This window comes from Phocoena phocoena, chromosome X (genome assembly GCF_963924675.1).
Source record: "Phocoena phocoena chromosome X, mPhoPho1.1, whole genome shotgun sequence".
Lineage (NCBI taxonomy): Eukaryota > Metazoa > Chordata > Mammalia > Artiodactyla > Phocoenidae > Phocoena > Phocoena phocoena.
This window is the reverse complement of record NC_089240.1, coordinates 95,945,414-95,971,351: the sequence shown is the minus strand read 5'-3', so window position 1 is coordinate 95,971,351 and position 25,938 is coordinate 95,945,414.

Here is a 25,938-nt window from a genome sequence, read left to right as displayed (position 1 = left end):
GCCCAGAGATAAACCCACGCACATTTGGACACCTTATCTTTGATAAAGGAGGCAGGAATGTACAGTGGAGAAAGGACAGCCTCTTCAATAAATGGTGCTGGGAAAACTGGACAGGTACATGTAAAAGTATGAGATTAGATCACTCCCTAACACCATACACAAAAATAAGCTCAAAATGGATTAAAGACCTAAATGTAAGGCCAGAAACTATCAAACTCTTAGAAGAAAACATAGGAAGAACACTCTATGACATAAATCACAGCAAGATCCTTTCTGACCCACCTCCTAGAGAAATGGAAATAAAAACAAAAATAAACAAATGGGACCTAATGAAACTTCAAAGCTTTTGCACAGCAAAGGAAACCATAACCAAGACCAAAAGACAACCCTCAGAATGGGAGAAAACTTTGCAAATGAAGCAACTGACAAAGGATTAATCTCCAAAATTTACAAGCAGCTCATGCAGCTCAATAACAAAAAAACAAACAACCCCATCCAAAAATGGGCAGAAGACCTAAATAGATATTTCTCCAAAGAAGATATACAGAATGTCAACAAACACATGAAAGAATGCTCAACATCATTAATCATTAGAGAAATGCAAATCAAAACTACAATGAGATATCATCTCACACCAGTCAGAATGGCCATCATCAAAAAATCTAGAAACAATAAATGCTGGAGAGGGTGTGGAGAAAAGGGGACACTCTTGCACTGCTGGTGGGAATGTGAATTGGTTCAGCCACTATGGAGAACAGTATGGAGGTTCCTTAAAAAACTACAAATAGAATTACCATATGACCCAGCAATCCCACTACTGGGCATATACCCTGAGAAAACCAAAATTCAAAAAGAGTCATGTACCAAAATGTTCATTGCAGCTCTATTTACAATAGCCCGGAGATGGAAACAACCTAAGCGCCCATCGTCGGATGAATGGATAAAGAAGATGTGGCACATATACACAATGGAATATTACTCAGCCTTAAAAAGAAATGAAATTGAGCTATTTGTAATGAGATGGATAGACCTAGAGTCTGTCATACAGAGTGAAGTAAGTCAGAAAGAAAAAGACAAATACCGTATGCTAACACATATATATGGAATTTAAGGGAAAAGAATGTCATGAAGAACCTAGGGGTAAGACAGGAATAAAGATGCAGACCTACTGGAGAACGGACTTGAGGATATGGGGAGGGGGAAGGGTGAGTTTTGACAGGGCGAGAGTCATGGACATATACACACTAACAAACGTAGTAAGGTAGATAGCTGGGGGGAAGCAGCCGCAAGGCACAGGGATATTAGCTCGGTGCTTTGTGACAGCCTGGAAGGGTGGGATAGGGAGAGTGGGAGGGAGGGAGACGCAAGAGGGAAGACATAGGGGAACATATGTATATGTATAGCTGATTCACTTTGTTATAAAGCAGAAACTAACACACCATTGTAAAGCAATTATACCCCAATAAAGATGTTTAAAAAAAAAAAAGAATATTCAGAAAAAAGAATCTAAAAAAAGAGTTGATATATGTATATGTATAAATGATTCACTTTGCTGTACTGCTGAAACTAACACAACATTTTAAATCAACTAAACTCAAATAAAATTTAAATAATAATAATTTTTAAATATTCAGAAAAAATTCCAGAAATTTCCATAAAGCAAAACTTGCATTTGCTGCATGCCAGGAAATATTTACATAGCACTTACACTGTATTTACAACTACTTGCATAACATTTATAGTGCATTAGGTACTATAAGTAATCTAGAGTTGATTTAAATTATACGGGAGGATGTACATAGGTTATATACTAATACTATGCCATTTAATATAACTTGAGCATCTGCAGATTTTGGTATCTGTCAGGGGTCCTGGAACCAATACTCACAGATACTGAGAAAAGACTGTAGATGTCCCTTATAATCCATATTGCATAATGTTCCCAAGAGTTCATTCTCCTGAGTACTATATATTATAAAATCAGAATACACATAGTTCTGGAATGTAAAACATTGATAACAAATCTAAAAATGTACTATATAAGTACCTTCAAAGAAATACCAAAAGCAATGACTGCTACATATAATTAGCTCTTCCAAGAGTAGAGAATGATGAGGCTCAATTATACAGAAAGACTGAATAAAGCATTATTAAGTAAAAAATAATCACTCAAGGTGACATCATTTTCTTAAATAAATAAGCAGGTTATGATTCCAGTCCACTTTCAAGTATCAGCCAATCTTTATTGTCAAGTCACTTTGAATGGCTTAGGATGGAGCCTTACACTACAATATTGGTGGTCAACTTACCAATGCAGGGAAAGTGGTGACACTCTCAAGGTCCGTGTAACATCATCCTAGCAGGTGGTGGCATGCTGTTATGACATACTTGAAAACCTGTTCCACCCTAAGCCAACCATAAAGCACATGAATATGCTATCTGACCCTCTCTACTTCTACTCCCAATTTTCAAAGATTCTGGCTACATTGTATGCTGAAAGAAATCATCTCTGTATTTTATATCTTTCTCCCTTCACAATCTTCCTTTCTGGTGTTTTCAACTGTTAGAGCCCAGACAGACTGGTACAAATAAAGTCCATGAGAACTTTTCTCCTTAATATTTTCTATCATTTCCTCATAAAAATCATTGCAATAGAGGCTACCTTGTGCCTTCTCTGTAAATGGCAAATATGGGAATGAATTCTCTGTGAAAAAACTTAGTAGTGGAGACTTGGTGTTTAAAAACAATATGAGTTGCTATTAAATTATGCATCAGTGTCTCTAAAATCTGCATGCAATTTCAGTGTTCTTATTCATAGACTTACCTGAAGGAGAGAGAAGCAAAAGGGACAGACTAGTTGAGAGTGTTCAATCACTGTGTTATAGATATTTTTGTTAATTGTGCCTCTCCTCTGAACTATTTGGCATATACTTTTTCCAAAGTGATATTTCAAGAATTGACTAACATTCTGAACTTTCTCACACCATCCTTGTTAAAAGAGAAAAGAGGTAGCATAGAAAATCAAACAACAAATTTGACAGTAAAACCTGTTTTTTTCTTTTTTCTTTCTTGCTTTTTTTTTTGCCTCAACTTGAACGTAATTGGATCTGCTTCTTTCTGGAAGTTTACGTTCCTTAACTCAACATCATACCAATTTACATAGAGCTTCTCTATCCCACATGAAAAGCAAATTATTAGCAAAAGTAAGAGGTAGAGAAGGCTACTCAGTGGTTGCCACCTCCTCCTCCTCTCTTCCCATTTAGTGTGCATCTCTCTCCAACTACAACTCTTTCTCTCACTGTCCTATACTGATCACAATTCCAATTCTGGCTTTTGTTTCCTACCAACCGCAACTAAGATGCTTGCTCGAATTGCCATATTCGGGGCTTCTTGATTACCCTTGGAGAATTTGAAAACCAACATATTTTAAAATCCAAAACAAAGGATCCAATAGTAGAATAATAGGCCAATGGAAGGAACATTTTAAAAGAAGGAATTCTACCCAGAAACTTCTTTGTATCTATTCTGCCTGTATCAAGTGTTGTGTAAAGAAAAAAAAAATTATTACAATGGTAGATACACTAAGTACACAATAAATACTTGATTTGCACCGCATTACAATTACAATGCCAAGGACCTAAACGTACAGGTCACCTAGCTTTATGTAACCATGAGCATCCTAAGCACGTAATGATCTGGCTGAATAAAATATTTAAAATTTTCTTTTCTTCCACGATGAGCAGCTAGCAATGTGTACTGCATTGTAAGATAATATCTCTAGGCTGAAGTCCAGCCTGTGGTCAGTGGAAATGTCAACCTTGGAGTTAATGAATCCAAAGCACAGCATTAGCCCACTGAAATAGAAAGGGATAGAACTTTAAGGCTTCATTTGAATTCATAAAGGGGAAGAAAATCACCACCTCTATGCTTTATACCATGAAATATCCAATGGAGTACTGAAACATCAGTTTTCACCACTGACAAACCCTGATCTGGAGGTTGCATTACCTTCATAAGAAAGACACTAGAACAAGGTTTGATTCACTTTCACAGGTGTTCATTATTATATTTAATGTCTCCATGAAAAGAATTCCCAACAATGACTCTTCATACCATTTGTCTCTTTACTGTCTTCAGAGACAGAAAAAAATTAATTTTCTTTGGAGAAGGAGACCCATAGGTGATAAAAGACTCTTAATACTGAGAGCTAGGTCAATTTACCTGATCGCTAACTGATACTACACCTAATACTCTTTTAGCTTTTGCAATATGGGAAAAACTGCTCTCACGTTCATAAATGAATGTGTAAAACCATGTCAGTATGGGCAGACAAGTTCTCATGGTGAGAGGAAGCCTAACAGTGAGACATAGAATTTTTGTACAAGTTATATACTGATAAGAAAAGCATTGTGAACTGTTGGAACAGTAGTATGTATTCTTACTAGGGATGGTTGGCAAGCACCATATTTTTCAAAGTTTCATATACCAATTTAATATTTTACCACAAGTAAAAGGGGTCACTTCTATTTTATTTAGGATTCCTAGTTATTACACCACTGTACCTCAATGAATGTGTTATCTTCTTATCTCTAGTTTTCCCCTAAGGTTATAGATTAAAAGTATACAGAGAGGTAACCTGCAAGAGTCATGTTTAGCACAACTAATATTTTACTACTCACCTAATTAGCATCTTATATTAATTCATTATAGTACCAGCAAGTGATTATGTTCTGTATCGGTACCCTATTCTGCCTTTCTTGAAGTACGTGTCTACTGTGTCTCTGGTCATCATTTTAATATTTATCTAGGCTTCACCTATACTTGTGATGAGCTGGAGCTGGGAGTTGGAAACCTAAAAGAGAGTATGGGGGACAATGACAAGTTGGTGGACCCTCTACTTGAGGAGAGTAAAATGAGAGGCTTTAGGTCAACCATGTGCTGCAGTGGAAGTGGTCTGAGTGACCCTGAGGGGTTCATTTGCTTGTGTAACTTCACCATACTACAGAAATTGCTGTTTACTTATTAGCTTATTGAGTTTCTAGAAAGGAAATGGACCCAAGTTAAAATTGTTCAACCACTGTAGGGAGATGACAGTGTACACATCTGCATTGCTTTCTAGATAGGACTTCTCATATAGGCCATTTGATGCCTGAGGAAGGTAAAATGAAGACAGACCCTTTCATTCTCCTACCCTCCCTTTTCTCATCTCCTCTCCATTCAAGCAGGGAATATGTTCTTGCAGAGAAATAAGTAGGGTGTTTAAATTGTGTTTCCAGGCTAAACAGCAAAGAGAAAGAGTATAAGTGAAGAAGGTGTAGTGCTAAGGGAAGGGGTGGGGAGGAAAGCTATTCAATCGCAGAATAGTACTCTATGTGGGGCAAGAAAAGGGAACAGAAATACCTTCAACATGGCAGCCAGTCCCCAAGTTAAAAGCAGACAATACTAAGAAATGAGAACACATAGTATAAAGAACTCTTCTCAGTCACTCTGAACTTGGTCAGCCCTTGAATATCTTGTCAGGACAGTTGGGATATTCACGTTTCATCAAATATATACTTTTGTGGAGGAGCATGAGATGCATTGCAGAGGGAGGTAGATGAGACAGAAGAAGTACAGCTGAGCAAAGATTGTGAAAGTGGCCTTTGTACCCTTCTACTTAGCTGTCAAGTCTGGAAAAGTCCTCAGAGAAAACTGGAAATCTCCCATTGTGCTCAAAAAAGGAAATATGCTAGCTGTGGGAACATTCCTATTGAGGAAGAAAACTTGGAGCATCTTAACTAAACTCCTGATATATATATGTGCCTATAAATTCCAGCCTATCAGCACCCTGTCCCTTATCCTCCACCAATATAAAAATCTCTAATGCCATAAAACCATATATAAACATTAGAACAGTATAAGAGTTGTCTGGCATAGTTGATATAGCCTTACATAGAAAGGGTCCCATCATCTTATTTTGTGATCTACCAATATGTAAAACCTCAAAAGTCTGCAATCTTTGGAACGAGAAGAAACTATGTCTAAAGATACTATTTCTCTAGCAGTGCCAAGGTGGATCTAAGTAAGATTGCACTCAAATGAGCTGATTTTACCTAGGGTGGCACAGGCTTTAAACAACTCCATGTTTTCTCATAAGCTTTTTCATTAGAGTAGATAATGGGGCACAGATATTGAAACGATTTGTTACTGAACACTGTGGGATGGGACTGATTTTCTTACTTATACATATCAGGCAATGGCAGCTGGACCCCACCTTATTAGCTCTCTAGGAGGCATAATGTTAAGGATTCTGCAATGTTTTGGTTCATTACACAGTCCTAGATGAGCTGGAAAGGCACAGTGGTATTTAGTATTTGGTATTAGATGGAAGAGATAGTACAATTTGTGTGGTGGGTGGTGCATGGGAAAAATATAATAATTTGGAGGACACATAATTTGAAAATGACTTTATAATAATTTCTGTAAATGACAACAAAATAATTTATAAATCATTAGCAGTAAGTAACATTAGCATTTACCATAAACCAGTCAGTCCTAGGGAAACTTGTAGATACCTCTTTCTGCATACTTTTTCTACCTCTGTGACATCCTCCCACCTCTGGAACCACCTACAGTGTTTACGGCTGAACCATGTAATTTAGAATTTATCTTTAGATAATGGAAAGTGCAGTGGACTGTGAAGCAGGAAATTCTGGTCCAGCCTCTGATACCAACTAACTGTGGGAAATTTGAGCAAGCACCTCCACTATTCTACCTCTGTTTCTTACCATGGAAAATGAGAAGTGTAAATTAGATGAATCACTAATATCCCTTCTATCTCTCAAATCCTATCATTTCCAAATATTTATCTCAGACTGCTTCGTGTGTATCAAATAATCTTAGGGTTGAAATAGGTCTTAATAATCTAGTCCACATACACACCCAATATCTGAAACATTACAATATAACATTAATGTCAAATGGCATTTCAGCCTTTTCAGAAACACTTCAGTTCTCAGAAACTGACTATCTTTTGTGGTGGTTCCTTCCATCTATTTATGCTTCAGACTATTACAAAGTTGTTAAAATCCATCAAAATTAAATATTTCTGTTCAATAAAAGACAGTATGGATAGTGTTAATGAACAGATAACTGATTGGAAAGAAGTTAATTAAGGTGCCTAAAACTGAAAATTAATAATATCCAATATATAAGAAACTACTGAAAATTAGCAACAAAACTATAGAAATCACAATAGAAACTGAGCAAATTATTCAAATTGGAGGTTTACTGATGAGGAAATTCAAGTATTAACAAATAATTGAAGAGTTTATTTAACTGATTAATAATCAGGGAAGTGAACTTAAAATGGTGAGTTCTCAGTTTACATCCATTACAGTGACCAAAGTCAGAATAGTGAATAATCTGCCACATGTTTTCAAGGATGTGAGAGTAGATCAGGTCTCTGAATGACCCAAGGAACAAATGAAGTCCTTGCCCAATTCTGAATAGTCAACAAGAGGGATTTTTACATTTCTAATGGGTGATTTAAAAAAAAATAAGAACAAGAAAAAGAACAAGAGTATATGCAACAGAAACTTTATGTCTTGGAGACATGCTGGGCCCTATCTCTATGCTCTAGCAGGCCAATACAAGCTTCAGGACAGCCTGGACCCTGCAGCCAGCTGTCAGGAACTGAGCCTACCCACCAGTGGTCCAACACCAGCTCTGGGACCCCTGGGCCCTGCATCCAGAACATAGGACCCAACTCTGCCCACTAGGGGGCCAGCACTAGCTACAGAACTTGGATTCATTGACCAGTGGGTGGGCACCAGCCCCAGGATCTCCTGGACCCTGACTCCACCCACCAGTGATCCAACACTAGCCCCAGGGTCCCCTGGGGTTGTGAAGCCAGCTGCATGGTGACCCAGCCCCATCAAACAGTGACCGGCAACCTCTGCACAAGGCAGGGCCTGGCTACCAACTGGACCAGGAGCCAAAGAAGCCTACCAGACTGCCCACAGTAGTCTGTCTGCCACAACAAAAGGACATAGAAGCCCATAAGGAGACAACCCTAGAACATAGAGCTTTGGTGATGAGAGGGGAGTGAGATGCTGGGACACATAGGATGTCTCCTACAAAAGCAACTTCTCCAATTTCAGGAAACGTAAACAACCTACCAGATACATAGAAATAAAAATAGCAAGTTAGGCAAAATGAGGTGACAGAGGAACATGTCCAAATGAAGGACAAAACCCCAGAAGAGGAACTAAGTGAAGAAGAGATAGGCAATCTAGCCAAGAAAGAGTTTAGGGAAATTATTGTACAGATGATCAAAGAACTCAAGAGGAGAATGGATGCACAGAAGAAGTTAGAAGTCAAAGAACTCAGGAGGAGAATGGATGCAAAGAAGAAGTTAGAAGTTTTTAACAAAGAGTTCTAAGATATAAAGAACAACCAAACAGAGATGTATACAATAACATAAATGAAAAATACACTAGAAGGAATCAACAGTAGACTAAATGATACAGAGGAATAGATTAGCAAGCTAGAAGACAGAGTAGAGGAAATCAATGATGCTGAACACAGAAAGGAAAAAAAAGAATGAAAAGAAATGAGGATAGTTTAAGAGACTTCTGGGACAGCATCAAATGTGCTAATACTTCCATTTTGGGTGTCCCAGAAGACGAAGAGAGAGACAAAAGGTCTGAGAATATATCTGAAGACATAGTAGCCAAAAACTTCCCTAAACTGGGAAAAGAAATGGCCATCCAAGTCCAGGAGGTGCAGAATCCCATAGAGGATTAACCCAAAGAGGAACACATTATAATTAAAATGGCATAAATTAAAGATAAAAAAGAATATTAAAGGCAGAAAGGGAAAAGAAACAAATAACATAAAAGGGAACTCCCATAAGGCTATCAGCTGACTTTTCAGCAGAAACTCTGCAGCCAGAAGGGAGTGACACAGTATATTAATATTTAAAGTGATGAAAGGGAAAAAACTACAGCCAAAAATATTCTACAAAGCAAGGCTTTTATTCAGATTTGATGGAGAAATCAAAAGTTTTCCAGACAAACAGAAGCTAAAAGAGTTCAGCACCAACAAACCAGCTTTACAAGAAATGTTAAAGGGACTTTTCTAAGTGAAAAAGAAAGGCCACTATTAGAAACACGAGAATTATGAAAGGAAAAGGCTCATCAGTAAAAGCAAATATACCAGTAAAGTTAGTAAATTTTCCATGCACAAAGCTAGTAGGAAGGTTAAAAGACAAAAGTAGATTTTAAAAAAATTATCTATACTCACAATAAGCTGTTAAGAAATACACAAAACAATTAAACATAAAATATGTCAAGAACAGTAATCATGAAAAGAGGAGAGTACAAAAGCAGGCTTGTTAAAATGCATTTGAAATTAAGAGATTAGCAACTTAAAAATCATATACACACACACACACACACACACACACACTGCTATACAAAAACCTCATGGTAGCCACAAACCAAAAATCTGTAATAGATTACACACACAAAAGAAAAAGTAATCAAACATAACACTGAAGATAGTCATTAAATCATGAGAAGAGAACAAAAGAGAAGAAAGGAACAAAACGAACTACAAAAACAGCTCCAAAACAATTGACAAAATGGCAATAAGAACATATCAATAATTACTTTAAATGTAAATGGACTAAATGCTCCAAGCAAAAATATAGAGTGGTTGAATGGAAAAACAAACAAACAAACAAAAACCCTTATATATGTTGCCAAAAGAACTCACTTTAGATCTAGAGACAAACACAGACTGAATGTGAAGAGATGGAAGAAGCGAAGAAGCTACTCCAGGTTTGATCCCTGGTCAGGGAAGTTCTGCATGCTATGTGGTGCAGCCAAAAAAAAAAAAAAAAGAAAGAAAGAAAAAGCTATTCCATGTAAATGGAAATCAAAAGAAAGCTGGGGTAGCAATACTTATATCAGACAAACTAAACTTTAAAATAAAAAATATTACAGGAGGCAAAGCAAAGAAGGACAGTACATAATGATCAAGGGATCAATCCAAGAAGAAGGTATAAAAATTGTAAATATATATGCATCCAACGTAACAGAACCTAAAAACATAAAGCAAATATTTACAGACATAAAGGGAGACATGGACAGTAACACAATAATAATAGGGGACTTTAACACCCCACTTACATCAATGGAAAAATCATTGGACAAATCATCCAACATAAAATCCATAAGGAAGCACTGGCCTTAAAAGACACATTAGACCAGATGAACCTAACAGGTATACATAGAACATTCCATCCAAAATTAGCAGAATACACAATCTTTTCAAATGCACATAGAATATTCACCAGAAGAGATCACGTGCTACATCACAAAACAAGCCTCAGAAAATTGAAGAAAACTGAAATCATATGAAGCATCTTTCTGACCACAACTCCATGAGACCAGACATCAGCCACAAGAAAAAATTGCAATAAACACAAATAAAAGGAAGCTAAACAATATGCTAGTAAACAACCAATGGGTCACAGAAGAAATCAAAGAGGAAATAAAAATATACTTGGAGACAAATGAAAAAAACACAATAATCCAAAATCTTTGGGACATAGCAAAAGCAGTTCTAAGAGGGAAGTTTATAAGGATACAAGGAAACAAGAAAAGTTTATAAGGACTCAGGAAACAAGAAAAATCTCAAACATTCTAACCCTACACTTAAGGAGCTAGAAAAAGAGGAATAAAAAGCCCCAAAGTTCATAGAAGGAAATAAATAAAAGTAATAAGGGCAGAAATAAATGAAATAGAGTACAAAAACAATAGAAAAGATCAATAAAAATAAGAGCTGGTTCTTTGAAAATATAAACTAAATTTATTTTTGAATATACAATATATAATTTTAATCCAGCAATTCCTATAAGACACTGATGAAAGAAATTGAAGATGATACAAATAGATGGAAAGATATACTGTGTTTGTGGATTGGAAGAATATTGTTAAAATGACCATGCTACCCAAGGTAATCTACAGATTTGATGCAATCCTTATCAAAATACCAATGGCATTTTTCATAGGACTAGAACCAATACGTTTAAAATTTGTATGGAAACACAGAAGACCCTGAAGAGTCAAAACAATACTGAGAAAGAAGAACAGAACTGGAGGTATCATGCTCACTGTCTTTAGACTACACTACAAAGCTACAGTAATCCAAACAGTATGTTACTGGAACAAAAAGAGAAACATTGAACAATGGAACAGAATAGAGAGCTCAGAAATAAGCCTATGCTTATATGGTCAATTAATCTAAGACAAAAGAGGTATGAATATACAATGGAGAAAAGAGAGTGTCTTCAAAAAGTGGTGTTGGGAAACTGGACAGCTACATGTAAAAGAATGAAATTAGAATATTTTATCATACCATATACAAAAATATATTCAAAGTGGATTAGAGACCTAAATGTAAGACCTGACACCATAAAATTCCAAGAAGAAAACATAGGCAAAACACTTTGACATAAATGACAGATTTATGTCAAAAGCATATTGTTTTAGATCTGTTTCTTCAGGCAAAGGAAACAAAAGCAAAAATAAACAAACGGGCCCTAGTTAAACTTAAAGGCTTTTACATAGAAAAGGAAACCATCAACAAAAGACAAAATACAACTTACTGAATGGGAGAAAATAGTTGCAAATTATATAACCAATACAGGTAAATATCCAAAATATATAAACAGTTCATACAACTCAACATCAAAAAAAAAAAAAAAAAAAAACCCAAACAAACAACCTGATTGAAAACTGGGCAGAAGACCTGAATAGACATTTTTCCAAAGAAAACATAAGCACGTGAAAAGATGCTGGACATTGCTAATCATCAGGGAAATGCAAATCAAAACCACGATGAGATATTGCCTCACACCTGTCAGAATGGCTATTAACAAAAGACCACAAACAGCAAATGTTGGAGAGGATGGGGAGAAAAGGGAACCCTTGCACATTGTTGGTGGGAATGTAAATTGATGTAGCCACTGTGGAAAACAGTATGAAGGTTCCTCAAAATAGTAAAAATAGAACTACCACATGATCCAGCAATTCCACTCCTGGGTATATATCCAAGGAAACAGAGACACTAATTTGAAAAGATACACATACCCAAATGTTCACAGCAGCATTGTTTACAATAGCCAAGACATGGGCACAACCTAAGTGTCCATCAATAGATGAATGGATAAAGAAGATGTGGTATATATATATACAATGGATTACCCCTCAGCCATGAAAAAAATGAGATTTTGCCATTTGAAACAACATGGGTGAATGTACAGAGTGTTAGGTTTAGTGAAGTCAGTCAGAGAAAGACAAATACTGTATGATATCATTTATATGTGGAATCTAAAAATACAACAAACTAGTAAGTATAACAAAAGAGAAACATACTCACAGATATAGAGAACAAACTAGTGGTTACCAGTGGGGAGAGGGAAGAGGGGAAGCACAGGATAGGATTAGCATATTAAGAAGTACAAATTTCTATGCATAAAATAAACACACAACAGTACAGAGACAGGGAATATAGCCAATATTTCATTTTAAATATAGTGGAGTATAACCTTTAAAAATTGTGAATCACTCTGTTGTACACCTGATACTTACTAGTGGATATACATCTAATAAAACCAATCTATCATAATTTCAAGTGATAAATTTCAACAAATGGTAGAGAAATAAATTTTCTAAAATTATTTGGAAAATTTCAAATATTATAAACCAACTATACCTCAATCTTTTAGGAAAATAATTTATGTGGCCTGAAAAGCCTAAGATATTTACTATCAAGTCCTTTACAGATAAAGTTTGCTAAGCCCTGCACTCCAGGATCTGTCATGCACTGTTCTTATAAGGAGCTATACTTGAGAGCAATATGGAACAATTCAGTCAAACTAAGTATATGGACACTGTGTAACGCAAGATATATGCTCTCACAAAAGTAAGTACAAAAGGGTAATGTCCAAAGCTACTATCTTCAATGTTGTTAAGGTGATTGTGATATTCATCACTTGGTGTTTAATAGGTAAAATATGTTGGATGTACATTATGGAGATTATGTATCATTTAGAAATGACAAAATAGATATACATGCAGAAAATTAGAGCTTAAAAAACATATCAAATGAAAAAGAAAACTAAATAGATCTCTATCTCAATACCATTTATGTAAACTAAAGATACACGAGGACAAAACAACAAAAACAAACAAAAAAACACATTTGATAAGCAGACAAACATTAAAAGATTAGAACAGTTACTTGGGGGGATGAGAAATGGAAATAGGTAAAAACAAACAAGTATGGCCCTTGCAAGCAGCAATGGTGTCAGTGTGCCATCAACTGAGGAGTATGATTAACTCAACCCTCCACAACAGATACAGTTAGAAAAAAAAGTTCTTAAAATAAAAAGAATTATTTTTCTATGTAACATCTACCTACTCTTTGGTCCCAGTCATATTCTCTATCACACAAAACTAGTACAATCTTTCTTCCACACATGCCAATGACAACTCTCACCTTCTGAGGTCTTCTTTATTTTACATACACAGTTCTAGCATCTAGATGAATTTTCCTAGTGTGACAACCAGAAATGAACCCATTTTTTGCATATAGGCTACTCATCCTGTAGTTGAAAGAAACTATTGATTACATTCCAGACACTGTACTTCTCTCAAAGAGGTCTAACCTGGAATTAGGAATAGGGATCATGTATTCTAACTCTTCTCTAACTTGCTTCACACTTAACACTTCACACTAACACAAAGTGCTTAGACATATAGCACTTTGCAAATGTGCTTTGGTTAATTGATTGTACACAAGCATACAGCTCTCCAGTGCATGCAACTGAATAATAAATCAGCATAGGCTTAGTTTCTTATACTAATGTGTCCAGGACTGAACATACAGCTAATAAAACCAATCTCTCGTAATCTCTAGTGATAAATTTCAACAAACAGTAGAGAACTAAAATTTCCTACAAGTATTAATAGTTAGATAAATTCAAAGTTCTAGTCAATGAAATTTAATGGGGTCATGTGTGTAGTGTTTATGAGATAAAATAATTAACTATCTTCTGATGGCTTGGGGGTTTGACACAGTGTCAGTGAATATCAAGTCTATATGAAGGAATGTATTTGGTTGATTCTCTTACTTTAGTTGTAGAAATGATTATTATGTCCTTCTGATGCCACAATTATCTATTATTTCTCATACTTTTAACTCCAAATCCATCTAAAGTGGCAGACTCAACTATGAGTGATAACCATAGAACCTAGTCTACATGTAGATTAACAAAATTTTCATTAAAAAACACTTTAATCTTTAACGCTGATAAAGTATCTGTGCCAAAGAATAATATCTTTGCAGATTATGTCTTTCTGATTATGTGCTTCTAGTGCTGAATTATATGAATATTTTTAGAAAACTTGAGTGAATAAAAAGTGGAAAACTCAAAGAAAGAATATTCAAGGTTTTATTGGACATTTTTAGAGGTACTATTTTTATTCTTATCAGTGCATTCCATAGTGGGAAAATGTTTCACCTCTTTCCAATCTGAAACACTCTGAAACATAGCATAAGCTTTCACTGTATCCCTCCAAAATTGAAAGTTTATTTATGAATTTTAGAATACATTTTTTCAGGCTCTGAAGGTGAATATACCATGACTTCTTGTTGTATATCTGCCTGGAGACTTTCCATTCCAGAAACTAAGCATGGTTGGATAAGGTTCATTTGCATATCTGCAAGTGAACAGGGACACAAAGAACTTCCACAATGAAAGGAAAAATACCAAAGTATAGCAGAAACAGATGTGACTGCAAACTTCAAAAAGTCCTGTGAGCATCTAATAATCCATCTCGCTGCCTCTTCATTGCCAGTAGGCTTATCAGAACTTACACAGTTTGATTTTTAAGTAGGCTTAATTGTAAAGTGTTGTTGCAATTAGCTCACTAAAGTGCATAAGGCAAACTGAAGAATTATAACTCATTTTCTAAAGACTCAGGAAGATAGGAAGTCAGGAAAGGGACTCATGTACTTTTACTCAGATACTCTTTGGGTGTAGGTAGAAGTCAAGAAACTGAACTGCCATTCACTTCTGATTGTAAAATATGGTTATATTTCTTTTACACAGCTTTCATTTCTCTCATACATAATGCCTAAAGAGGAAGGAAGTAGTTAATTTGGGGAAATTTATATATTTTTATTTGGGTCTGAATTATGAAACTGGCTACGTGCAAAACTATGATAAGCAAGCTTTAAGTTGCAATAGAAATTTGATTTGGATGACAATAAGCCTAGTATTAGACATTGCAGAAATACTTACTAGACAAGACTGGGGAAATCAACTTTTTCTTTCCTCATCAAAACTATATGTTTTTGCTCATCAAAGCAAACTATATGCTCATCAAAACTATAGATCTTAATTTTACTTGAAGTATACTCAACATTTGTGACTTTTCAGAATGGCCTAGAGAATAACTTTCTCTGCAGTAGTTGGTTATCTGCAAATATCCACTTCCCCCTCTTTTTTCTTGAAAAAACACAATTTATTTCATGTTTGCACTCCTTCCCCACATGACTTAAGGACTAAGGATTCTATTCTTAGCCCCAGGCATAAATCTTGATCAATCTAGGCCAACTGTTGTGGTCCTATTCTCATTGCCAGTGTTTGGTTTAAGGGAATCAAAAACTGTGGCCAATGAGACATTAGTGAAGACTTGTTGGGAGCTTCTGAGACACATTTCCTTATTCCTCAGAAGACACCAATGGCATGGTCCCCTTTCTCCCTCTGGTCATTGTCATATCTGCATGAGATATATGGAACTGCTGTAGCCATCTTGTGACTATAAGGGAAATCATTAGGATGAAGCTGATAAGTTCAGAAGAGTAGAAAATAACAGAATAACAGAGAATAACAGAATAACTCAATTGAATGCATGTGTTTAATCTCCGTTGTCACCTGAAATTCCTAAAAAATGATAATAATTTAATAGTATTAATACTAATTCCAGTTGCTATTTATTGATCAGGTACTTTGTGCCAGACACAGTTCCAAGTACTTTACATGTACTAAATCCTAAAATATAGGTGCTTTTATTATCCCTAGTTTTCAACAAGAAAATAAATGAGAAGAAACAGAGACCCAGACAAGGTAAGTAAATTGCCTATGACCTCTTAATGGTAATATGGCACTATAAGGATTCAAACCCAGAGTTCAGTTCTAGAACCTGTGCCCTTAAACACTATGAGTGATTTTTAAAAAATGCATAAACCCATAAGGACAAAGGAAACATGAAAGAAGATGAAACTTGATAAGAAATATTAACAGATTTTTGAAAGATAGAAAATGGAGAAATGTTGACTGAACAAAGCTGATAAAAGTAATGTTAAAGGCCAACAGAGGTGGTGCAAGTGAGAAGCAAATTAATGCAACACCTGGAACTTGGAAAAGGCTCAGGAGTACAAGACACCTCAAAAGATGATGGGGGAGGAAGTATTGAACCAAAAAAAGAATTATTTAAAGACTGTATAAGAAGAAGTTAGACTTCCAGGGCCCCTTCTTCACCTTAGTAGGTGACCAGGTATCTATTCTTTGGAGGAATTAAAGGCAGCCTCCAGTGATATCAAGTAAAGTGGCAGGTGGAAGAAAAAACCTTTTTTTTTTAAACAATGGGATTAAATAAAAGTTTTCATACTGATCATTGAGATGCCCAGACTCTTTCTGGCTCTCCAAACACAAGAAACCAGGCAAGAGATGAAAGAATTCATCTCTGAAGAACGAGTGCCTCCCCAGAGGGACAAAACCTCACACATTAAAAACCTCATACATATACAAATCGGGAGCACCCTCCTCATACCCACGTCTCTGTACAATCACTCTGCAGTGAATGTTACCAGTTAACTAACAGAGAACAAAGAGCTTTCAAATAGCTTGTTAGTATCACTCTTAAATATAAATTGACAGCTCTCTTTTCACTCTTAAACATGAGTGGAGAGCTAAGAATGACCAGACATTTGACCACAACCTCCAATGTGACACACAGGCCAAAATGAACAAACAGAAATAGGAAACAAAAAGAGACAGAGACTATTCAAGAAAGTATAAGAAAAACAAGTTTTAAACCCTCTAATTAACACCTGAAACAGACAGAAGATTTAATGTCCATGAAAAAAAAAAGACAGGGTGCAATATAAAAAGAGGAATGAGAGAACAAGAAAAATATCTTGGAAATTAAACAATATCCATAATTAAAAATTTCTAAAGAGGTGAAAGGAGAAGTTGAGCACATATACAGAAGGTAGAACCAAAAAAAAATCCAAGCAATAAATTAATAATTATAATAGCAAATTCTATATAGCTCTTATAATATGTCAGGCACTGTTTTGAACACTTTACATGTGTTAATTCATTTTCTCTTCACAACAAACTGTAAGAGAGACATTATTAATTTCCTATATGAGAAAAATGAGTTACAGAGAGTAAATGTAACTTGTCCAAAGTCAAAACCTAGTAAATACTGCAGATATATTTAGAATGCAGGCAGTCTAGATTCAGAGTAAATGCTCATATATATAACTACTACACTGCCTCCTTAGAGAAAAGGAAATAAAAGGTAAAGCACTATACAAAAATTATAGGATCAATCCAAGAAGTCTGACAAGTTCTAGCAAGAATGGAAAATCAGTAGGGAAGAAAGTATCAAAGAGCTACTCCAAAAATATTTCCCATAACTGAAGGACATTGTTGGTGATTAAATTAAAAGGGCTTATCATATGTCTCTCTTCTGCAACAAATGAATGAAAAGAGACCCAGACCAGGACACTTTACTGAATTTCAGCACACAGTAAATAAAGACAGAATCGTAAAAACTTCTATAAATAAGACAAGTCATGTCCAAGGAGTGGAAAATCAGAATTGCTTTGGACCACAGAACTACCACAGTGTCAACTAAAAGATTCTGGAGCAATGCCAAATCAAGTGGAAAATGATTTTCCACTTAAAATTCTATACCCAGCAAAATCTATCAATCAAGTATGAATGTCAAATAATTATTGTTTCAAACATGCAAGGTCTCAAAAATTTACCTCCTCTGCATCTTACCTCAGGAAATCATCAAGAATGTATTTCATCCAACCAAAGGGAAACAATACAGGAAACAGTATTAAATTATTTCAATTCTTTTGAAGAACCAAAGGACATGAGTTTACAGAATGAAAAACTCACCTTTCAAATAGTGATAGGTACGTATCGATACAACACAAAACTATGATATAACTTCTTTTGGAAATATAGAGCAAAAAAAGGACAGTTATATCAAAGATTGTGTTAGAAGAAATTAGACTTCCAGGGTCCCTAATACAACCCCAAGATTCATTGAACATGTTGCTGCTCAGTTCATAATCTTCTTTTGCATATCAAATCTTGCTATAATTCTGGATGATTTTTACATTCATTTTGGATGACACACCCAACTTCACAGCACCATAGTTCACTGCCCACCCTTCAACCTCAGTACTTTTCCCCTATACTCTGTTTCAGATACTGAAGTCTGTGACCATCCCCTGGACTTTATCTTCACTCAAAATGACTATATTACTCAAAGCAATCTACAGATTCAATGCAATCCCTATCAAATAACCACTGGCATTTTTCACAGAATTAGAACAAAAATTTTTACAATTTGTATGGAAACACAAAAGACCCCAAATAGCTAAAGCAATCTTGAGAAAGAAAAACAGAGCTGGAGGAATCAGGCTCCCTGACTTCAGACTATACTACAAAGCTACAGTCATCAAAACAGTATAATACTGGCACAAAAACAGAAATAAAGATCAATGAAACAGGATAGAAAGTCCAGAAATAAACCCACACACCTATGGTCACCTAATCTATGACAAAGGAAGCAAGAATATACAATGAAGAAAAGACAGCCTCTTCAATAAGTGGTGCTGGGAGAACTGGACAGCTACATGGAAAAGAATGAAATTAGAACACTCCCTAACACCCTATACAAAAATAAACTCAAAATGGATTAAAGACCTAAATGTAAGGCTAGATACTATGAAACTCTTAGAGGAAAACAAGCAGAACACTCTCTGACATAAATTGCAGCAAGATCTTTTTAGATCCACCTCCTATGAAAATTAAATGAAATTTAAGTTAAATTTTCATTTATTTAATGAAAATAAAAACAAACAAATAGGATCTAATTAAACCTAAAAGTTTTGCACAGCAAAGGAAACCATAAACAAAATGAAAAGACAACCCACAGAATGGGAGAAAATATCTGCAAACGAAGTGACTGACAAGACATTAATCTCCAAAATATACAAACAGCTCGTGTAGCTCAATATCAAAAAAAACAAACAACTCCATCAAAAATGGGCAGAAGACCTAAACAGACAGTTCTCCAAAGAAGACACACAGATGGCCAAAAAGCACATGAAAAGCTGCTCAACACCAGTAATTATTAGAGAAATGCAAATCAAAACTTCAATGAGGTATCACCTCACACTGGTCAGAATGGCCGTCATAAAAAATTCTACCAACTATAAGTGCTGGAGAGGGTGTAGAGAAAAGGGAACCCTCCTACACTGTCAGTGGGAATGTAAATTGGTATAGCCACTATGGAGAACAGTATGTATCAAAAAGATACATGCACCCCAATGTTCATTACAGCACTATTTACAATAGCCAGGACATGGAAGCAATGTAAATGTCCATCAACAGAGGAATGGATAAAGAAGATGTGGCATATATATATATATATATATATATATATATATATATATATATATATATATGTATATATAATGGAATATTACTCAGCCATAAAAAAGAATGAAATAATGCCATTTGCAGCAACATGGGTGGACGTAGATATTATCAGACTGAGTGAAGTAGTCAGACACAGAAAGTCAAATATTATATGATATTGCTTATAAGTGGAATCTTAGAAAATCATACAAATAAACTTATTTACAAAACAGAAATATAGCCACAGATGTAGAAAACAAACTTATGGTTACCAGGGGGAAAAGTGTAGGAGAGAGATAAATTGGGAGATTGGGATTGACATATACACAATATATGTAAAATATATAACTAATAAGGACCTACTCTATAGCACAGGGAAGTCTTCTCAATACTTTGTAATGACCCATATGGGAAAGGAATCTAAAAAAGAGTAGATATACGTATATGTACAACTGCTTCACTTTGCTGTACAGCAGAAACTAACAATGTAAATCAACTATATTCCAATAAAAGTTCAGGAAAAAACAAAAAAAAACTGCTACATCTTTGAAAATCGTAACTCTATTATCCTACTTTCTAACCACAATTTTTTATCCTTTCAGCAATCTCACTCTCATAGCACTTACTCTTTGACCTTATTGATAACACAAGCATCTTAACTTCTTTACTTTATGCCAATATATTAACATTCTTTGCTTCACTCTCTTCCTTTTACAAACTAGATCATGCTGTCAATCTCATTAGGTTAATAAATTAATATTTCATCAGTTCCCTCAGTTCTATTGTCTTCTTATGCTTCTTTCCCACAAAACCACCAATCTTGCACAAATTCTAAAATTTGCCTTCTCCACCTTTACACATGCATAACAGGCACACTGGAGAAAAAAATTCAAATATGTAGTTTCCAATATCAAGCAGGCCCTGTACGTTGTTCCTAACCCAAATTATTTATTTCTGACCAACTCCAATATTGGCCAAAGTCTCAAATTTCAATGGTCAGTTCTGAACTTCTGTTTCACTGAACCTATTAACATCATTTGACACTGTTTATTACTTCCTCCTCCTCAAAACACTTCCCTCAGTATCCACTCCTGGGACCCCTCCATCTTTATTGCCCACATCATTTCATTCTCATTCCATGATATTTCTTCTCCTTCCAGATTTCTAAAGGCAAAGAGATAAGGCTCAGCCCTTCATATTCTTCTCTTTTCTATTCAAGCACACTACTTAACAGGACTCACTCAGTTCCACAACTATACATAACAGCAATAGGATGATTACCTTCAAATTTATATTTCCAGCCTGACCTCTTTAAAGATCAAGATATACATATATCTCAATGCAAATTCAAGATACATATATTCAATTGCCAATTCATTGCCTGAAAAATTTTTTAAAAATTTTTATTCCTCTTTTCCAAGAGTATAAGTCCCAAGAGTCCAGGAACTTCATCTGTTTTGTTCATTGCTTTACTCCCAGAGCCCAGGACAGTGACTGTTAGTCATTTTTCAAATATTTACCATTATCAAAACCCTCTACCAACTTTAATCCCTAATCTTACAGATGTTCTTTCCTCAGATATGATGTGCATTTTCTCACCTGTTTGTAACTGCTCATAGAATTACACTATGACATATGTCCCTATAATTCTACTTCGGGGTAACCAATTGACTAATCTAAATTGTCACAGCTTGAGTCATTATTTTGAATTATTACTTGACTTCTCTATAGCCTTTGACCCTGTTGACACCTCCCCCCATTATGAAATGCTTCCCTTGATATCCATAGCATCACAATCTTCTTTCTCTTTATGCCTATCATGATGGTTCTTTCCTAATCTCTTTAGTACCTTTTCTCCTGTTCATCAGTTAAATGTTACTTTCCAACAGGGTTTTCTTATAGACTCACTCTGCTTTCCCCCTTTGCTCTAGACATTCTCCATAGGCAGTCTCACTCATACCCATGGTTTTAACCATCATCCATATGCAAGTAACTCCTACAATCTGTATGTCCAGAGTTCAGCACACTGCTGGTTACTAATGCTAGCCAATTACTGGAGAGTCTGATATAGACCATCCCACCCTACATGTAAGAGTTTAGCCCTCATGTATTTTGTCTCCAATGATTAGCTAATGTCATCCTAGGATATATGCCAATAACTGAAAAACAATGAAAAATTACCATTAATTTTTCTCCTTGACAGAGAAAATTACTCTTCTACTTAGAGAGTGCTTTCCTTCATAGTTCGCTGAAAGTTCGATTTTATCTACCTGACTTATGAATGTTGAGTACTTTCCTAAGGATAAGCTTGTTTCTAGAATTGAGCATGTGACTCAGATAGCTATCTTCATGAAGTCCTCCAGAAATCACATCCAGACTTTTTCTTCGGGTAACAACTTTATATATAGTCTACAGTAGTGTCAGACACTAGAGCCCATATCAACATCTCTATCAAATGACAATTCATCAGCTTTAAGATATGTTGTTTGGAAACTATGCTTATAGGATAATGTCTGAAGCCAAAGAAAAAGTAGGAATAGATCAGATCCTGAAAAGGCACAGTTTGAAAAACTCTTAGTCACTTAAAGTTGGATCACTACTCTCAAGATTTAAAGTTACAGGTAGAACAAGAAAACTGGTAGTTGCCTCACTTCTATACTGAAGTACAGTAAAGGACTTTCTAATTCTGCTTTGGAGTTGAGGTATATAGTTCTGGTCTTGATACCTTCTATTTTGCTTTGAAGCTCTATCCTAGTTGGTATTATAGAGGTTTATTTTAGAGTCTTGGGCTGTATGCCTTTAAAATAAGGAGGAACTATTATGTGGTAACCAGGGCTGCACACCCCAAAAATCAAGTACGTATTAGGATGTTGCCAGTCGTATATGGCATAGATTTCTCATAATCATCCTTTGGTTCCAAAGAAAGTCATGATACTTCTCTTTCACCTGATTTCTGATTGAAGCAATTATTGAAAATGTAAAAAATAAGGAGGGGAAGGAGATTTTAGAAATCTTGAATTAACATAATAGTATAAAACTATAAGAAGGTAGTAAAACATAGTACTTAAAAAACAAATCTCAAGTTAGAAAAACCTAGATTCAAATCCTGTCATTACTATTTGCTAGCTGTATGATCTTGTCAAATGAAATTCTCTGAACCTCAGTTTTCTCATCTGTAAAAGCAAAGTTAAAAGCTTCTTATTTGGTTCTTATAAATATTAAATGAGACATAGTATGTAAAGCATCCCATTCAGTGCCTGACACAGTAAGTGGACAAAAAATATTATCTATTCACAGTATCATTACTAATATTAATGTAGTTATTAGTATGATTATTAGAAGTTACAGAAAAGAATACTTGGCTTTATACTGCCAAATTCTGAAAAATAAGATATGGATCTTCTATAGTAGTGTTCAATATTAAGTAATTTAGTATAACGTCAGTATCTGTTTCTTCCTCTCACATGGGAAAGTATCAAATGTACTTTAAAGGGAATTACCTATTAAATGGTTCCTAAACTAGGACCTTGAAGAAAGCTATGAAGTAGCCTCCAAATGCATTTTAAAAGAGAGATTCAGGAGCCTTACTTTAGGAGATTTTACTCCATCACTGCCTCAAATTGAGTATTTTCTTTTTTTTTTAACATCTTTATTGATATATAATTGTTTTACAGTGGTGTGTTAGTTTCTGCTTTATAACAAACTGAATCAGCTATACATATACATATATCCCCATAACTCTTCTCTCTTGCGTCTCCCTCCCTCCCACCCTCCCTATCTCACCCCTCTAGGTGGTCACAAAGCACCGAGCTGATCTCCCTGTGCTATGCGGCTGCTTCCCACTAGCTATCTATTTTACATTTGGTAGTGTATATAGGTCCATGCCACTGTCTCACTTTGTCCCAGCTTACCCTTCCTCCTCCCTGTGTCCTCAAGTCTATTCTCTAGTAGGTCTGTGTCTTTATTCCCATCCTTCCCCTAGGTTCTTCATGACCATTTTTTGTTTCTGTTTTTGTTTTTAGATTCCATATATATGTGTTAGCATACGGTATTCGTTTTTCTCTTTCTGACTTACTTCACTCTATATGACAGACTCCAGGTCCATCCACCTCACTACAAATAACTCAATTTTGTTGCTTTTTATGGCTGAGTAATATTCCATTGTATATACGTGCCACATCTTCTTTATCCATTCATCTGTTGATGGACACTTAGGTTGCTTCCATGTCCTGGCTATTGTAAATAGAGCTGCAATGAGCATTGTGGTACATGACTCTTTTTGAATTATGGTTTTCTCAGGGTATATGCCCAGTAGTGGGATTGCTGAGTCTGATGGTAGTTCTATTTTTAGTTTTTTAAGGAACCTCCATACTGTTCTCCATAGTGGCTGTATCAATTTACATTCCCACCAACAGTGCAAGAGTGTTCCCTTTTCTCCACATCCTCTCCAGCATTTATTGTTTGTAGATTCTTTAATGATGGCCATTCTGACTGGTCTGAGGTAATACCTTATTGTGGTTTTGATTTGCATTTCTCTTATGATTAATGATGTTCAGCATTCTTTCATGTGTTTTTTGGCAATCTGTATATCTTCTTTGAAGAAATGTCCATTTAGGTCTTCTGCCCATTTTCGGATTGGGTTGTGTGTTTTTCAAATTGAGTGTTTTCTTTGTTGTTGCCCACAGTGACTCATGCAGAGGTAAAACAGAAATGTGTCTACAGAGAGATTGGTTTACTTGTCCCAGTTTATTCTTCTTCAGTTTACTTATCATCTGCTCACCCCCAAAGTCCATTGCTGTCAAATAAGTCATCTTGTTTCCTAAGATGAGAAATTAAATAACTAGCATTTACCTCCAATTTTATATAGAAAAAGTACAACACTGGTCTGTCAAATAAAACATAAATCTCATTTTTCAGGAAAGAGACAAAGAGCTACAGCAAACTGTTAGTGTATGTGTAGCAGCACAAAAATCTAACGTTTTCCTTGGAAATGACTATAAGAATGAATAAAGTGCTTACGTCCTTTTTTTAACCTTTACTTTGTAAGGCAACAAGATTTCTCATGGTCACCTTCCATCTCTGAAAGTCTATGCTAATTCCTCTCCTACACCATAAAGAAAAGGTTTAAAATTCTTCTTTCCTCTTTCAGCAGGCACTCTGCAATTGAGTTCAAGCTTGAAACAAGGAGAAAACAGACACTTTCCTGACATTAGCTGTAAATTCAGGCTTAGGTACAATAATCCCAACAATGGTAAAGTGGAAATGCCATTGAAGAGTACAGCAAGGATTGTGATTAGGCACCAGGTGATTTAAAAGCCCTAGCTCTAGTTTTCCTGGTACAGTGCCGGTAACAGAGTAATATCTCAATAAATACGTATTTAATGAATGACTCTTTGGTATGATATTAGAGATAACAAGAACTTTTTTTTCTAAATAACTTATTTAAAAATATTTCCTTCTCTTACCTATCATAGACTTATATATGCCCATGTTGCTCTGTGGGTGAGGCAACCACCTTTAATAGAGGCTTTCTCAAGAAATTTTAAATGACAAATAGTCTCTAGATGATTCCTCAAGCACAAATGATGGCGCTATATAATTATATGATACGTGTTATAATCCAGACCCTTGAAAGAATGGGAACAGATTAATCATTTAATAGGCGCTTTGCCAAATCCTATTGCTTTTTGTCTCTAGCCACGTAAATCAAATCAAGGTACAGCTCTCAATTTTAATATGATAGTAGTCTGAGGACGTCACAATTTACATGTCCACTTAACTTCTGGTTATGTTAAAATATATAAATCACAGACACACACTATATAGTTATTCTGTGACATTTAAACTACAACTTTCTATTCAAAAGTCAGTAATACTCTGCTCTGTTGAAAACTGATCTATCATCCATCCATCAATCTATTTATCTACCTATCTACCTACCTACCTACCTACTTACCAACCTATCTATTTTAGCTCAATGGAGCTAAGAGAGTAGTACTGACTTTCGAATAGGAGGTTGTAGTTTATGTTTCACAGAATAGTTTCAAGGAGAATTTAATGAGAAGAGAAAGTACTACTTCAACAGAATGAATTGGGCTTTCTAAAGTTATAAGAACCTATGAAAACCATGCTATTCTAGCAACTGT